Here is an 18,866-nt window from a genome sequence, read left to right on the forward strand (position 1 = left end):
GATGTCCGTCCCGTACCCCGTCCCCCCCCCCCCCCCCCCCCCCCCCCCCCCCCCCCCCCCCCCCCCCCCCCCCCCCCCCCCCCCCCCGGCTGGTGCCAACCCATTACCACTGGCAGCGAGTTCTAGCCAGCTGTGCAGGGGCCAGGATTTTCTGGCCAGTGTGTCACAGCACTACTCCTTCAGCGCTCCTTATCTTCACCCTTACCCTGTATCAATACTTACTCCCGTTGATAGGGTTTTACGCAGAAGGACTCTCCTTCTTCCTGTCTGGCTCTCTGTCTCTCTCTGTCTCTCTCTTTCTCTCTTTCTCGCTCCCTGTCAGGGAGGCAGCTGTGTTCCCGGGGGTCGCGGCCTTAATCGTGCTCTTGAGTTAAAAAAAATACCTAAATAAATAAAAATGTCAAACCAGCATATAAGTAGAGTAGTCGTCAGCCAGTCCACCCAGCTGGTCCTGGTAATGTCCATCTGCTGGGCTGCCATTGGAGTTTGGGCTTCAAATATCTAAATTAAAGGCATATTGGAGCAAGAGGATAAAGCTCTGTGACATTTTGTACATAAGAATTGTCTTGGCTTACCATGTCGTTGATCTTCCTTTTAATTTCTTCAGTTATTTCTAACCCTGCACTAGTGCTAACGTGTGTGTGTGCATATAGCCTTACTTGAATTAATTGGTCTGATTTGACTTGACAGGCGTTTGGGGGGTTAAATGGCACGGATGAAGTAGTTAACGGTAGTTAAAGTAAGTTAAGAAATGGCAAGTAAACTGCTTTATTGTCACACTTGGTCATGAATCATTTATATATTAAGCACATTTAATGTAACATCCATGCCTTATACAGCCCACTGCACCGCCACATTGAATATGTGGTCCAACTGAATGTGTTTCTGCTAGCCTTTAATCAGCCCCCCCACCCCGCTGCTCCCTCAGCTCCCCCTGCTCTCTCAGTGCTTTAGCAACTGACTTTGGTATTGTTTTATGATAACTAAATAGTAATGTATTTGACTGAATGAACCCACGCCGTTTGGATTGTGTCTTTAAGTCTTAATTCTGGGTTTTGTGTTGGGCCCTGGTGCTCCGTGGACTGGGTCTGGGTCAGTGGTCTTTTGGTCTCTTGTTGCTTCCACATAGGGCAGAGACGAGTGTGCACATTCAAAAAAACAATAACTGCTGGAATAAAAAAAAAAAGTCTGATATCTTCAATCAATATAATCAAGGCAACTACATTTAATTGAAATGAATTAGTTATTGACAATGTGCAGACCTTTTCTCCTTTTCCCCTCCAGACCTGATTTCAACAAGCAGGACTGGTTTTCGAGCATGGTTTAGAATCTAAGGGGAACTCCATCCTTAAACCCTTCCAACATTAGGAACCAACCTGCCATTGCTTACAGGACTGGATGTGTTTGTTTTCATCTATTTTGTTGCTTGGTGATGGTTTTTTCTTCTTTTCTTACTCCCGGGGATAACTAGCCAAAGTTAGATGGCATGACATCACCCAGTCCGATATTTCCAGTCCAACATGCTCTCTGGGGTCCTTCTTGGAAATGTACAGCAGACAGCAGCAACCGACTTAAGTAGAAGTTGATGAGAAAGCACACTAACAGACATCACCAGACACACAGAACTATGAACCTCAAAGATGGTTTATGGGTGGAATATCCCTTCTAGTTTTATACCAGAAGCTGGATTTTGTGTCTAGTAAACAATGGCTTGATTTGCCAACTAATCCTCGTTTTCATTGTCAATGAATCTGTTGAATATGTATTAATCGATTTAATGGATGATATTGTCTATAAAATGTCAGAAAATGGTGACAAATGTTGATTAGATAGTGTTTTCCTCAAATGTCTTGTTTTGTCCACAACTCAACATCAACAAGATATTCAGTAAACCAAAAACTATTCATATTTAAGAAGATGGAATCAGAGAATTTCTATTCATTCTATTCATAAAGAAGAACTCCAACCGATTAATCGATTATCAAAAGAGTTGGTGATTTAATAGCTTACAGCTCATTGATTAATCAGTACATCTTTGCAGCTCTAGACAGTTCATATAAACACACATACACACACACTATGGCCTGTGTTAAATGTCAAAGACAACGTATTCTTAGGAGGCAAAGACAGACAACATGTCGCTATCTGAAATGTCTCATCAGTCAGTAATACTCCAATGAATCATATATCAAAATAATGCAGGTTAATCTAGTAGTTGACATCTTATCGATTAATGCACTCATCTTTGCAGCTCTAATTTTGACACAAAGCAGCCGTTATGTTGACTTTTTGAGAATGTGGTCCCTCTGTCCCTGTCCCAGGTCTCCATGGCTCTGTAACATGCGACCCCCAGGCACTATAGGTCTGTATAGCCTTGTTATTTACTACTGAATCCTCAACTCTGTGCAGAAGATGAGAATATGATCGCATGGAAACTTGTTACTGTAATAATAACTATACAGTACATAATATTTAATTTTTTGATAACTTGCATCAATGAAACCAACTCACCGACAACACAGACTTGCGAGAATCCATTTATTTCAGATTTTTCTTTGAGCACATGGTATCTAAGGATCTCCTTTTTTGTTTTTCTTTTGTAGAATAGAGAGGTTTTTTGGTCATTGTTCCCGTTTGGTTTTTACATTTGCGGGGGTTTTACTGTAGGGAAAGAATACAACGTCCTGTTTAAGAGAGACAAGAATCATACTCACGCTTATTAAAGATGAGGACGCTGATCATTTCGGGGTGAGAATCTTCAAGAAATTGTGATCGATCTGTGTCTGGTTTACACTGAGAGATAAGCAGTGATGATTCCTGGGTTATGAAGTTTTATGACTGTACATTGAAGGGCTTGGTGTGGATGCAGGCTCTAGAGACCCCCCGACAATCCCTTTGGGTCTGACCACTCTTCTAGCATGGTACTCCAAGTCCTCTACCATTTGTAAAAGAGTAACCTTTACTAACCATGAAGGGTGATCAGGTTCATGTGAAGAACATCTGAACAAGCTTTAGACGAGTATGTAGAGCCCGAGTTCCACCTCTGAGAAATTAAAAGCATTCTCTGTATTGCCTTGTTAATATTAATTGTGGACACATAATTTTATAAACGACAAACACGTGGAAATAAAGATAATTTATCTTGTTATTTATTCAGAGGGTGTGTTCTTTTTGATGACCTGTTATAAATATGAGATATAAGAATATGGAACAGTTTTCTTAGGAGCTATTTAGTTCCAAAGAAAACTGTTGCCAGGGAGGTTTTGTGGATTAACCTTAATGGTCCATGTCATTTTTAATACCTTAAGGGTCCCAAACTAAATTCCATACAGAGGTGTGACACTCACACATCTGAAAACCTGGGCACATACAATAAAACATCTGCATGGCTATATATAGCACAAGGGGAAGTGTGGGACAAAAAGTTGTAATCCTTTTTTCCGGGGTGAGTGACCACAAACGTAGAAAGATCTCGGTCAAAATGTATTTAGCAAGTTAGTTTTTCTTCATTATTTGGATGCAGTGTTAGGAAGATAGGGTCTAGAATAGTTTAAACAGACATCAACATGGTTTCCATTTGCAAAATAGCAAGCATCTGCTCCAAAGGATGTCACAACGACTCGTCATGACGGAGTGTAGAGTGTGCACATCCAAACAACGTGCCCACGTGCTGGATCAGAACGCAAACGCCGGACAACAGATCTGCACGCCGCACTGATAGATCCCAAAAATTAGAGCAACATTTGGATCTAACAGAGATCTTTGTCGCACATTGTCAAATGAGCACCACAAATCAGAACAATCAAGACATAGACACTAACACTCAGGTGCTTGTGATAGCTGCATGATTAGGAGTCAATCACTCGGGCGCCCGGATAGCTCAGTTGGTAAAGCGGGCGCCCTTATACAGAGGTTTGTTCCTCGACGCAGCGGACGCTGGCTTGACTCTGACCTGTGGCCCTTTGCTGCATGTTATCCCCTCTCTTTCTCTCCCCTTTCATTTCTTCAGCCAACCTGTCAAAATGCCTAAAGAATAATCTTTAAAATAAAGAGTATATCACTGTTGGACTGAACCAATCAGAAGAGTACTGATACTCTTTATAGGTAGGACATAACATAACCTTTGCATCTGGGGGAAAAAATATCCAAGAACATATTACATATATATCATTAATAAAATGTCAAATGAATTGCAAAATCATCCAAAAAGGGACCAATGATCATAGAAACATGTCCATAGAAAAGTCTAAAATAAAGTATAACCTTTTCCCCAGAATGGGTTTAAAGTGCCACAGGACACACACCTTACTAATCATAAAACCATAAGAACTCAACTTCGTTTTAAAAACGTTAGTTTTCAAAGTGCTTCGTGGCAGACAAAGCAAGAAAATAAAAATAAAAAAGAACAATAAAATAAAAGCATGAATATAATACAATTACAAGGAATGTAAATTTAATACGCAGGACTTTTGATACAAACTATATTTTTGCATAATGTGTATATAAGCCCTTTATCTTTCTTATTATTTTATATAATGTTGTTGCTCTCAGGAGCTGTGCACCACGTTCCCCCCCCCCCCCCCCCCCCCCCCCCCCCCTCTCATCTTCTTTCCCTTCTTCTACTGCACTACTTACGTTTTTATATTTTGTGTTGACAGTGTAAAGGAGTTGCTTTAATCTTGTTGCACTTGTGTATTACAATAAAGGCTTTCTATTCTGTTCTTTTCTAAAATGATAAGCTGAAAATGATATACTGTACCTTTAAATGCAAACATGTTGGACTTGTTTTAAAACAGAGGACATGAGTACAGAGCAGGATTCATCTCCTCTTGTTACCAACCCTACCATTGCACCGCACTGTCATCATGTCCCACGTGCACCAGATCAATGGAGTGTGTGCAATGAGGCGGTCAAACCAGCAGGGGGGGTGTTACACGACCTGGCCTGTACAAAGCTGTAAAGTCATGTCAGGATGTTTTATATGTTCCCATCTTTCTCAAGTAGCAAGGGGGAGGGGGGGAAGCTGGTTTTGTTGTATATTGAAGACCAATCCCAGCAGTCTTTGCTGCTCGTGTCTTGAGCACACACTGTCAACACAGACGGATCAATCCCACTTTAACAGGACAGGCAGAGAGAGAGCCACCAGCAGCCTTTAGACTAGTCATGAGCCCTTCACATGCACCTCCAGTACATCTGCCTGTCGGACTATCAGTTGCCACACAGCCACACCTACCTTGCCGTGCTTCCTCGAATCTCACATGTGAGAAAGACACACACCCTCTCCAGGGGAAGTTCCTGAGGATGAAAGTGGGATCCCAAGAGCTGCAGGGAACATAGAAGAGGATCTCATTAGCTATTATTTCCACCCTGAGAGCCTCAGAGGGATGCAGGATAGAGAAAGTCAGCAGGGGCACCGTGCCAGTGAAACACACAAACACACACAAGAAACGCACAATGATAGGGAAATGAAGGGAAGGTCACACACAGGGACGAAGGTGTTGTTTTGGTCTAAATGTGCCTGTTTTAATAATGTGCATAACTTCTATTTGTTGAATCAGGTGCTCTGCAACATGTCAAGACAGTATTGCTCCAAAAGAACAAAGCATGAAAAGTGATCAGGGTTATTATTGCTATAGCTTTGTTTTCTATATTTGTGCTGAGATAAAAGACAGAAATGAATTGATTATACATGTTGATGAAACACTGGTACAACTCAAGAGAAAACCTTGATGCATGCCCTTGTGCAGGTGAAATAACAAGACCCTGGGGACTTATAATGACACCACCCACCCACACACACACACACACACTTTGTTGTTTTTCTGAAACAGACTACTACTTCTATGATTAAGAACTGTTTACCTTTGTAGAAAATGTCTGTTCTTTTAAACCAGGATCCAGTTCTGACAGAAGCAGGAGTCGCAGATCTTTGGTCATGCACCAGGTCTACAGTAGACCAGCTTGATGTGTCTGATCTTATATGCACATACAAGGCTGTGTGTTGGCTGATTTGCACTGTGACTCATATGAAAACAAGCGGAGGCTGCTCGCGGTGTGGCGAGCTCTGTGAGGACACTCAGCCAGAAAAAGCCCCCGGGGACAGGAAAGGCTGAAGAGTACTTTAAATGTGAGGCGTGAGTGTGCTGAGGGAAGACATTCTGCCCCTCGCCCCATGGTGTCAGCCAGCGTTGGGATGTGAGGCTCAAGCTGTTGCCAAGAAACTTCATGAACTTGCAATGAACTTCCCTCCCGGTCCCGAAAGCAAAAGAGAAAGTACTCACGGAACCCCTAACCAGCTGAGAAACAGTCTAATATACTACATATGCTACATACATGCACAGCCTTTACTGAAGTAAAAGCACTAACACCACACTGTAAAAACACTCTGTTAAATTAGTAAAAGTCCTGCATTGAAAATGTTACTTAAGTAAAAGTATGCAAATATCATCAAAAGTACTTAGAGTAATACAAGTAAAAGTATTCAGTGCAGAAAAATCCTCACATTTTAGAAACTGGCAACGATCAGTTGTGTCAATCAAGCGACAGGGATTAATGGTCTAATCATCAGCTGGTAGTTTAGTTTATAATAAAACATATTCATGCAAAATGTGTAAGTAACTGAAGCTGTCAGAGGAATGTAGTGGAGTAAAAAGTACAATATTTCCCTCTGAAATGTAGAAAAGTGGCATGAAAAGAAATGGAAAAGCTTCTAGTAAATTACAAGTATCTCAAATGTGTACAGTATAGTACTTGAGTAAATGTACTTGTTAATGTAAATGTTACATTCCACCACTGGTTCTAGAAAAATACCACCAACATGTTGGCTTTTTAAAAGGTATTTCTATAGAAGTACATATCTATCATATCTATCATATCTATCATATCCATCTGCTCTGCAGTGTAAATGCATGTGCATGTGAGGTGAGGAAGCCGTGCTAAGCTAACATCTGTCCCTTGATGTTGAAAGAAAATCGAATAAACATCTAAATCAATAACGACACAAAAGCATTGTGTATTTGTACTATAACTGACATGTGTCCAGCTACCGGTCCACACTTTGGTCCGTACGGGGACTTGAACCTGCAACCCTCCAGTTCAGGGTAATATATGTAACTGATTGAGATGGCTACTGGCTACAACATGCTCTAGTGTGTATGGGGTCCCATGTCATGTAGCCTAGGCCTCCACTGGAGTCACTTCATTACTCAGATCTTCATTTATTTGAATTTTCTCAGCTGGGAAATGAACTAGAGAGATGACCAGTAGAGGCGCTAGAGCACTTCGGCTCAACAAATCCACAAATCTAATATTTAATGGAGGAACAGTATATACACACATGTGGCATCTGTGGTAATACAAATATGTCAAATATTATTGCCATGCACTCATAATGCTCCATGTCTTATGTAAATCCGAAATGGTGATATTAGCCTGCACTAGAGCAGGGAATACGGCACGGTATTACTGCTGTGGGAACAGGGCGGATCTTAGGACCCGTGGATCCAGTTCTTGTCGGATAATAAAAGTTGGGGTTATCTGTGTGCTGTCGACGTGCTTCAAATCCGTCTCAAAGTGTGTGAGAGGAGCCCTCCTTCTGCTGTGCGCGCGCTGCAGTGATGCACCAGGGGCCAGCTGCGGGCTGGCAGCGTACCAGTCGGCCGCTGGGTGTCTGCACTCTGGCTCGGCTGAGGGAGGTCTGTCTGTGTTTCCCGGAAGACAGGGTGTGACACATGGGACACAAGAACACACACACATACACACACACCTCTCAAGTCAACCCAGCTAATCCTCAGAAACACTTAGCGCACAGAAACCTGGACGGATCCTTCCTGCGTCTCTGTGTTAACGATCAGCTGATAGAGTGGATCGAACTAGCACCGTGCATCCAAACGGGACACCCCCCCCCCCTCCTCTCCCTTTGACTTGGACGCTTTGGGACTCAAACACGCTTCACTACTCATTTGGGTAAGTGAAACTTTTAAGATCGTCTCATTTCGTTCCTGTGGAGTTGCAGGGCCGCCGGGGGTCGGGGAGTAAATCCGCTTGTGCATTGCAGATGGAGCACACTGCACGTGTGTGTGTGTGTGTTATTTGTTGTTCAGTCATTGAATTGTTCACATAAAGCTGTTGACTGCTCTACAGTTGCACTGGATTTGAATCGCTTTACACGCGCGCACGGACACGCACTTTGCACCGTGAAATTGGAAGCTGCACTGACTTGCACGCCATTGATGTGCTAATTGATCCGGTTCATGCACCTGTCACAAAATGATGGATCCTCACACCTCCCACACAGGACATTTAGTCGCTATAAGCTGGGCCCCGGGGGGCCACCAGGGGCCTACCGAGGTCCCTGATAATAAGAGGATTTTGTCAGACAGGGAGCTCTGACCCAGGAGTGAGTGTGCAAATCTAATCTTGCTGATATGAAGAACTGAAATGATGCAACAACACCACATATTATTGAGGCCATAAGCATAAACATATGCTGGTTCCAGCTTCTCAAATGTGAGGATAACAATTTAAAGATTATCTCTTGGCATCTGGTTAAAGAAACAAGGAGTCTTTCATATTTTGTTGACAAATTGATTAAATAATTAAGAAGACAAGTGGAGGTATTATCCAGTAATAAGAGGGTGGTGTTTCGGGACCTTGGTGGCCCCGTCATGCTGACTGTAGTACTGCACCTTTGGTAGCTTTATTAGGCCGATTTTATGACCTCAGTTATCAGAAAGCTGCTCAGGTTTTGGTGGTTTTGAGCAAAAAGAAACAACCAAATATGGTTTCTCTGCTATAAAATGACTCCTTTAAACAAGTGATGGCTTCATGTCCTCAAGTGGCTCCTTCTACCCCGTTAATCCCTCATTCAGTTTTCCTTTGAATTGACTTGAAGGGTGACTTCAGAATGATTCGCCTCTCCTGCTCTGCACCTTGAAACAACGATTACACGAAAGAGATGCGACAAAATACGGATTACATTACATCCACTTTTGTTCCTGACGCCTGACGAATGAATGAGTCTGCTCTGCACAGTGTGCTCAGACAGGAGAGAAGCCGTTTCTGTATGTTATGGTTGGTTTCCTTTGACTTTGCCAATATTTAGAATGAGCTCTGCTGAGCTGGCTGGAGGCTGCAGACAGAGCTATCCTTTCCTCTGGTACGTTCATACTATGTTTCTTTTGAAAGATTATTGTTTGGGCTTTTCCACCTTTTAAGTAGTTAGGTGAGAAAGGGGGGAGACATGCGGGAAATCATCACAGGTCAGATCCATTCCCTGGACCTCAGAGTCGAGGCACTAACCCCTCAGTGCATGTGCGCCTGCTCTACCACTGAACCAACCTGGCAACTCATGTTATGTTTTATGTGCAACTTCATGAGCAGTAAATTCCCAACATGGGACTGTGACACGATATATGACGTGCTTGAATCCGGTCTAAGAGAGATGAAATGGTTTTCCAATCCAAAAAGCCGAGGATCATGTGGCAGCCTTGGGTTTTGTCCTGTTGTACCTGTGCAGTATGTGACTCTTGTCCAGTCATGTGTGTAAGGAGAACAGAAAATAGGCAACCCAATGTTCTCAGACATGTGCCAATAGCTGTTCTTTTTCTGGATAGTTTTTTTCTTTTGAGGAAGGTTTGTTCTGATTGAAAAAAAACAGGTTACCAGTGGTGTGATGTCTTGTGTCATGTTTATGTGGTATGCTCGGTGTAATTAAGCGAGTCCAGCGTCTGTTCTGTTTCTGGTGTTGCTGAATGTGCTGACAGCTGTAACACTTCTTTACGTGGGCTTTGGTAATCACACCAAAGCTGCGACCCAGCTACCAAAAAAAGGACATGTCAACAGCTCCAGCTCCTTTAGCCTTTTGGGAAATCACTTTAGTCAGGGGGTGGGAATGAAATCAGCATTGTTTGTGTGTGTGTGTCCCTGTGTTAATGTATGCCAGATATTTTGTATTAGTGATACTACATCAGTGTCAGGAACAGAAGCCTGGACATCATTCACCCAAATTATGTCAAGCACAGCTAAACTCTGAGAACCAGAGAATAAACAGGTCTGTGCTGTTTGGGACCACGGCTGGACCCTAAGGCTTCTCTTATTGTATTGGAGCATTTGTCGGCCATCATATCAATGGATTGTAATCACTAAATCATAAATCCCTGTATAGCTACAATCACCAAAAGACCTTTATATTCACTCTGTGTGTAATTACTTGATGTATCCCATAAGTGATGTGTGTGTGTGGGGGGGGGAGTTTGACAACCACTCAGAATGGATTAAAATCTATCATTTCATGGCCTTATGGTTATGCATTAGTAGGGTTTGGCCTATGTCCATTAAAGGTATGAGTGTCCTAATAGACGGCCTATAATAAAGAGTCAAACTAGCCGGCAGACAGAAATATCTTTCTGGAACTATCAGATGAATAGACTTTTTTTTTTATCGTCATCGGGCTAGCCAGCTCAGGTGTCATCGTAACGGGTGTTCTGTACTCGGGGAAACAATCTGGACTACAGGGAATGATAATCATAAAAAGCAGTGGCTTTGGTCGGTCCAGTCGGTGTAGTCAGACCAGGGTAGGGCTTCACATCACATGGTCCCGATTACATTTTGATTCATTAGCAGTTAGGTTAGGGAAGGTTCAGATACAATACCAATTTTGCTTGGATGCAAAGATATAATGGGAGAACTTCTGCTGGAAATGCACAAGCAAGACACAACCCTCAAGTGTTTTTTATAATGCACCTGGTTAATGTTGACATTGAGGAAGAACCCACATAAACGGGGTCAGTTAACCACATCCATGGCAAAAGGCATATATTAAAAGGTAGATTTCAGGATTTTATTAATTTAAGAGAAATGTTTTAATTGGAGAATTGATTATTTGAACCTAGGATAGAGTATGTGAATCAAAGCAACGGACACACAGAGCTACAGATCCATGAGAGACCAGAGACGGCCTACTTTGTATCTGTGTGGAAACGCAGCGTAAATCTCCTTTATTTACTTTATGCATGTATAAGATTTATTGCTGGAGTAACCCTTTAAAGTGAGGCTTCTGATTGGGCCAGAGTCCCTCGCCACCTCTTCCTTGCTTCCCAGCTGTGAGGCAGCATGTGTTGTTACCGTGGACACAAGTCAGACCTTCACTCCAAAGGAAAAACAGCAAGACGTCGAGTTTGATGAATTAAGACAAATACCCACATGAAGTTCAAAATTCTGTGAGGTTCTTTTTTCTTTTCTTTTTGCTTTTCATAAATGTCTGTGAGTCATTGTGATTAGGTAACAGGAAGTAGATCAAAAAAGGTGAAACACAGCAACAAACATACAACTATTTCCAAAATTAATCAAAATCAGTTTTGTCAGAATTTCATCTTTATTTTTAAAAACGTCCCTCAATACTGATTGCTTATACCGACCCCCCCCCCCCAACCAAAACCATTCAAAATAAATAAAATGAAATAAGATAATAAAGGGGCTTCTAAAGATATGCTCCATTGGCCACCTAATTTTCTTTATTTTTGTCCTGTGACATTGATCTTTCAATACACAGATAATACTTCATCAGGGCCTTCCAAGTCTTTGAGGGTGCTTCCTTATTTTTCCAGTTTTGCAATATTAGTTTTATGTTGTCATCGGGTCAAACTTGACCCAGTTTTTCAAAGTTTATAAATCAGAAATATGGTTTTTTTTCAAACCAAATTTCCCCAAAAATAACATATAACACTAAAATAAATATTGATGATCACTACTTTGATAGTTTACCCCGGTCAAAATCTGTACATAGTACTAAATACCTTGTTTTGACCTTGTACCTTGTATTGACCAAAAAAGGAATTAAAAAAAACTATCCAGGCACTCAAGGTTGAAAATTAAAAGGCCTTTAATTAAATTAGAAGAGAAAATAGTCCCCCTGCTGTAATTAAATGGTACCTTTCACTCTTACATTTTTCCATCTCATTCCAAATATGATTCAAATGTCATCTACATTAATAGCAACATCATTGTGAAACTTGAAGTGAGACAATCCGTTACAAATGTTTTCAGGTTTTTAGTGTGTGAGCGTGAATACAAAAAGACATTTCCAGGTCCTCATTAGTTGGTACTTAACCAGGCGCACAACCCCATCTGCATATTAGCCTTCATTATTCAGAGCACGGCCAGTAAGTACTCTGGGGGTCCTCCCATCTTTAAGGGAACCTCATCCAAGCCCTTCTCCCCCATTCTCTTAGGCTGTGTGTGAGAGGCAGCAGCATGAATGAGACGCCCACCGGGAACCTGCACTAGTGGAGTTCTTTGATCAGAACATCAGTTCTAAGAAGGTTGAAGTTGAACCCAAATCGTTTAGCAATGATGAAGAAAGCAAAGCAAACAAAGACTCCATTGACATGTTGTTTAACCAACCTGCTGCCAATCGGACCGATTTTGTATTTTGAATGAACAATAATTTGTTTAAGTAGCTCAGTTTAAAAAAAGAGACAGTGTAAACAGCGCTGTCAGGCAGTGAACGTAGGAGCTGTGTTGAATTCTCTTGTCTCGTTGCTAGAGCCGGGCGAGATGGAGAAAATCACATGGTATTCTTTTTTTATACTGTGTTTTGGGGCATTTTAGGCCTTTATATCTTCAGGAAAGATGAAGACATGAAAGAGAGGAGAGAGGGGGAAATGAGATGCAGCAAAGGGCTGCAGGTCGGAGTCAAACCCGCAGCCACTGCATCGGGGGGTAAACCTCTGTATACGTGCGCCTGCTCTACCAACTGAGCTAACCCAGCCACAGATATACTCTTGAACAAATGCCTCATTGTCAATATTGCAACAATATTGTAGGGTTGGAAATTTATATTTAAAAAAATTAGCTTTAGATAAATTGTCATAAATAATGTGGCTATAAGGACTGAGTGAGTAAAGGCAAATAATGGAACAGCTAGATTGTCTAACTTCAGCCTTTAAAGCAGGAAAATACAAACAACTTAATTCATATTACAATATCAAAAATGTAAGACAATAGCTAAATCATGATATAATATTGATATATATTGTTGACCCCTACTTGTCTCAACATTGAATATCTTATAGTTCCAAGAAAATCTTAAACTGTTGTGTCTGAAGGGTTATTTAAATGCCCTGGGAGCTCCAGATGTTGTTGTGTGCTGTGTCCCCAGAGCCCTGCTGGACTCTCCATAGGGCCCGTGAGCTAACTGAAAGAACTGATGGCTGGTTGAGTGTGTGCTGTCCAAAACTCTTCCTCTGATCCTGACTAGTCCTCTGTGGCCACTTGTCACGGAGGACTCCTCTGGGTTTACTGTAGACAGACAAAGTCCTGCCTCCTCTCCAGGTTACCTTCTGTTCTACATCATTTCCCTCCACACACTCATGGAGGCTGTTGTATTGTGCCACCCAACCCATATGTGGCAGCGACAGTAGTAATGAGGCAATAACAGATGGCATTTTCTTTGTTGTCTATTTTTGTTAACATCTGACTTGAGGGTGGACTTACTTGTGTGGTGCTGCAGGGGTGTGTTGCACACAATAGGGGGTGTGCGGCACACTCTAGTTGGTAGTTCCAAGTCGCTGAAGGTGTTAACTTCCTAAGGTAACACAGTGTATTTATTTCTAAGGTACTACTGACTCATATTATAGTTGTTGTATGCATTTTAATTCTGTAGTATTGGAATTGTTTGTTCATGGTTATCTGCATGGCTCTAGGGATGACCACGATGCACGGATGGGGCTATTTATAGCATCACATGTATGTAATTCAATTCAATTTTATTTATAGTATCAATTCATAACAAGAGTTATCTCAAGACACTATACAGATAGACCACACTCCAGAATTTACAAGGACCCAACAGTTCTAGTAGTTTCCTCCAGATGGAATAAACCAGTATGTATAAACCATCGTCGTAGGTGATGTCTTCATAATTATTAAGTATCTGAAAGATTAAGGATTTAGTTTACAGATACGAAATGGACAAAGAGCTACACTTTAAAATATGAATCAAAAACAGCAAACACAGGGAATTATACAGTTATACCTCGGATGTTGCCTAAAAAGGTTGATAACATGAATCCCATAAGGCAGTAAATCTGGGGAAGGCAGTTTTCTGGAAAAGGCATTAAACATGGCTATAGAAAATCATGTACCCATGAAACAGGCGCATATGATCTTTGTCTAAACCGGACCGGACCTAAAGGCCTGACGAAACCTTCAGCTTTAAACCCTACTCAGTACACGGTGTGGTTGATATTTTAATAACTAGATCTGAAGTAAGGCTTCACTCAACATTCTTTTAACCCTTGTATTGTCTTCACTTCCGGGACCTTCTTGTTTCCCTCGGGTCAAATTGATCCGTGACTTATTTGCGGTTTTAAAAAGAAACCTGAAATAAAATTTTACTTCATAATCTATTATCAAATATTGACTTTATCTCAATTTCAAACAATTGAGATAACATATATGTTTAGGGAATGCTATCAGAAGTGGGGTTTGTTTTTTATAAGGTTCTAATTGATGTTAAAAGTCCACTATGTGATCCTTATTATTTGTCATATCCAGAATAATTTTCTGAAATGAGACAGGAATACATGTTCAACACAGAAAATTAGGTAAGGCCGTTGATTTTCAGGTAGAAAAAAAGTACTTTTACTTCTTGTAAAAATATGAAATTGGTCAATTTGACCCGAATACCATACGAGGGTTAAGTGTGTATTTTACCTCGCACAAAGAAGGTTTAGTTCAGTCTGAGAGCATGCAGCGTCCTTATCTCGCTTCTACAAGGCTGAAAAGACGGGAGGGAATGGTGTTAATACATTTGTGCTGAAGGCAGAAACTGGAAAATGGTTAACGCATAGAACTAAACTGTCATTTACTGTTAATTTAACCACTATATATGTATATAAATGAGTAAATATTAATGGTATTTTCAACTCCGGCCAGCTAAAGAGAAGAAGCTCAAACCAAGATCTGTGCTGACAGTGGTCCCCTCTTCTGTCTTTGCTCTTGCTCTGGCCCCTAGAGACATCCCTCTGTGTGGATGAAGGTAGTGCATGAAAGAGCAGATCTGCTCGTCTTTTTGATGTAATCCCTGATTAGTGAGAAGCAGAATCTGACCCTAGGCCAGGACACTAGTGGACTTCTTTTGAGAAAGCTACTTATTTTAGTGAGCGAACCGTTCCTCACATCCTATTCACTTCTGGAGAATGGACCGACCTCGTCTCCCCTCTCCTGCCTCCTGCATCTAAATTTCTCTTTGTAGCCTGCACCAGCGTGGAGAACAAGAGACTCTTCAATGCTGCCGCTAACATTACTGATGAAAGCAATGAGACGCTCTCTGCTCAGAGGCCTGGAATAGTTGTATTTCTCAAGAAGAATCTGGCCCTCTAAACTCATGAGATGAGGGCTAAGTGGAAAGCTGCTCACATCGGCCAGTTACTGCTGTCAGTGAAAGTCTAATCCCAGCTTGTAAAATGGAGAAATTGAGTGTTGTGTGCTACAAAAAGAAGTCATTTTTACTGTGTAAGGTTGTTGAATTGTAGACACTTCTGTGTTAGAGTGTTCCGTTGCTCTTTGGCAGCCTGGAGAGGACAAAATAATAGTCCAGTTATAACAGGAGAATGTGCCGACTTCTTTTTGTGATTATAACATGATTTCACAATGTCATAAAAACTAGCTAGTAAAATCCTCAAACAACTTTCCAGTGGTTAGGGTTTTTTTTTTTGTTAAAAAATCCAGAAAAAAATAAGTGAATCTTTAAAAAAAAAAAAACTCATCTCAAGCTGCTTTATAGTATCTTCCCTCTGGTCCTTCACAAACTGTATCAGAGCTGATTTTACTTAAATATGCCTGCAACTAACAAATTTCATTATTGAATAATTTCCTGATTTTATTAAAATGTCAGACACTGGGGAAGAATATCCATCCGAGAAGATACCTTTAAATGTCATGTTCTGTTGGACCAACAGTCTAAACCCCAAAGATACTTAGTTTATGAAAAGCAGATATCTTCATTTTGGATGGGCTGAAAACAGCAGTTTTGCTTGAAAATAGAGATAGATATCAATAAGTGATGAAGTTGCAGTACGATGCAGTACCATGAGCAAAAATTAGTATACAAATTGTTTTTTTTCTTTACTGCTGACGGACTAATGAATTAATCGGCTAATTGTGGCAGCTCTAGAAGATGATGTAATGATCAGACCTTTGTCTTTGACTGTAAACGTCACATTATGCCACAAGTGTGTCACAACAGCTCACAAGAAATATAGATGAGGATGTTTAATCAAATTATCCATAAATAATGTAAATAATGCTCGGGCTGCTGGGCCGCTCCATCTGGGATCCCAGCGGTTTCTAATGGCAACGCCTCCATAGTATTCTGTCTGTGACCTTTCCCCAAACTAAGAACACAGCCTCAAGTCTGATTGTTTACATTTTTTTACAGGAATTATACCTCCCAAAGCCAATTCAGAAACCTGTTCCACAGAGATAACGAGCTGAGAAAAATTACCTGTGAGAGAGCGATGAGCCAGGGTAAAGTGAAGATTCTCTGAAGTACACGAAGGAGCACACACTTCAGCCCGTACAGAAAGTAGTGAAGTTTACATGGGACTAACCTCACAATCAAACTAAGAGTCAAAGAGGATACAAGTCAGATTACTACTGACTACAGTCTCTGATAACTTATGTGATATATATAACATATGGTCATAACACCAAGTGTAATTATGTGTCTAATCTTCTTTGAAGCATTACTCACAGGCTGAAGCTGAGAACATCGTGTTGCAAGGCTTCACACACAGTCAGGTAACACCTGTTAGGCCACACACACACACACACACACACACGCACACACACGTAGGTGTGTAATGGCACACGGAGGGGAAAACTCCTGTGTACAGTATGTGCTGTGTGATGATGAGATTATGTGTCACTGTAGAGCATCCTGACAGTGTGTGTGTGTGTGTGTGTGTGTGTCTGTAAATGTATAAAACAGATGTCAGACCGTAAATACTGGAAACACTTTTGGGTTTACCGGGAAATGTTGTTGACCGTGAAATCTACAGGACGGCCCGCACCACCAGTGAAACGGTGTGGGTGGCTTTGAGCCGGTTTTGGGTTAGTTAGATAACTACCAAAATGTTTTGACTAGGGAAGGCGATGTCAGTCAGTCGTCACTTTGGTCCAGAGTGAAATATAGTTAATGGATTGCCGTGAAACTTTGCACGGACATTCATTGTACCCTAATGATGTACTCCGAGGACTTTGGTGATCCCTCTACTTTTCCTTTAGGACCACCAGCAGGAAGACATTATGGTTTTCAGTGAAATAGCTCAACAAGTCTTGGACGGTACACCATGAAATGTGGCACAGACATTCTTCCCCTGAAGATGAATTGGTGATCCTCTGACTTTTCCTCTAGCAACGCCATGAGTTTGACATTTTTGGCTTTTAGTGAAAGGCATCTAACTATAAATCGAGATGTGTGTGTGTGTGTGTGTATGTGTGCGTGTGTGTGTTGCATCAGTGGGTGCTACATCCTGTTGTTGTAAACATTAAACTTGTTAATCCACAGCATCAGGGCCTGAAATTAACCCCTGACCACCTGCCAAATGCGGGGGAATTTTGCAATTGGCGAGTAACACTGTCATCAACCGGGCACATTGGCGGGTAGCCAATAAGAATCGAGTGATTTAGACGCGTTACTATTGGTACTTTATCAAACCGTATGAATGTGTGTCCCAGCCCAGGATAGGAAATGATGCCTTCATGCTGGATTATCGAGGCGGGCCCCCCTACTCCAGCAATGTCCACGAGACGGCTACTAGGAATAGTACAGGATCGGATCACAGAGACACAGCAATCCCTGTTTTTTACCGTTAGCAGCACCAGTTGATAACGACGCATTACACTGCTTGTGTAGCTTAACAGTAGGTCCACATATATACATGTACATATACATATATGTGTACGATTTAGTGAGACACAAATGAGACAGAAGGGCAAATCACTGTATGTTACTAAAGCTTTAACAGCTGTTGGGGCGCGGGGCAGCCATGTTGGATGTTGAACTCGACGTACTCGGTGGTTTGTCCGAGTTCCGAGCTCAGATATCCGAGTTCAGGGAGCGAGTTTCCCACCTTGGAAAATCAGACTATTAAGTACAAATGGAACACACTATAAGTAAAGTCTCACTGAAATCTTGGTCAGCTAAAGGACACACTGATCCAATATATCCTATCTCCTCTTTTAAGCCGATAAAAAATATACCATGTGTGCTTATGAATTAGGTTTAGCCCTTACTCGTAACGTATGTATATTGATTGAGTCTGTGTCTGAGAGTAAGCTGCAGCAGGTTTCTAGAAGTGATACATATCTCTGGGATATTCTGACTCTGGGATTTAGAGGGCACGTAGTATCATTCCCAGTGGAAAAGACGAATGGCTTCCCATTTTTGGCGGCAAGAGATTAATGCTCCGCAGGTTCACATCGTCACAGGTTTCCAGCCTCATGGTGTGCTTTGAATGGGATTTAAAGATGGGCTGCGCTGGGTCTTTTATCTGTATCAGGAACTCTTCCAGCCTCTCTTGCCCCGCCTATCCGGGACACAGCCCAGTGCTACTGACTCTTTCTGAAAAAGAGGATTAATGCAGTTATTGTAATTTCAGTTTGGGCTCCTTGCAATCACAAACACAATGTTATCGAGAAAAACAATTATATAATAATAATAAAAATAATAATACATTTTATTTAACAGCGCCTTTTTGCACACTCAAGGTTGCTTTACATACAATAAAAGACAGATACAGGGAACAGAAAAGTGTAAGAAGTTATAACAAAACAAAAAATAAATAAAACAAAAACAGGAA

The 18,866-nt window shown here is 41.4% G+C and overlaps 1 protein-coding gene across 2 annotated transcripts in view; it reads left to right on the plus strand.

Moving 5' to 3' along the window:
- The first annotated feature begins 7,566 nt into the window (after positions 1 to 7,566).
- The window catches only part of camkk1a (calcium/calmodulin-dependent protein kinase kinase 1, alpha a), a 51,795-nt gene continuing 40,495 nt past the window's right edge, over positions 7,567 to 18,866 (plus strand). For both annotated transcript variants that reach the window (XM_034890051.1, XM_034890052.1), the window contains exon 1: positions 7,567 to 7,965. The gene's annotated coding sequence lies outside the window, so the exon portion shown is untranslated. The remainder of the gene's footprint in view (positions 7,966 to 18,866) is intronic.

Source organism: Etheostoma cragini, chromosome 13 (genome assembly GCF_013103735.1).
Source record: "Etheostoma cragini isolate CJK2018 chromosome 13, CSU_Ecrag_1.0, whole genome shotgun sequence".
In the NCBI taxonomy this organism is placed as follows: domain Eukaryota; kingdom Metazoa; phylum Chordata; class Actinopteri; order Perciformes; family Percidae; genus Etheostoma; species Etheostoma cragini.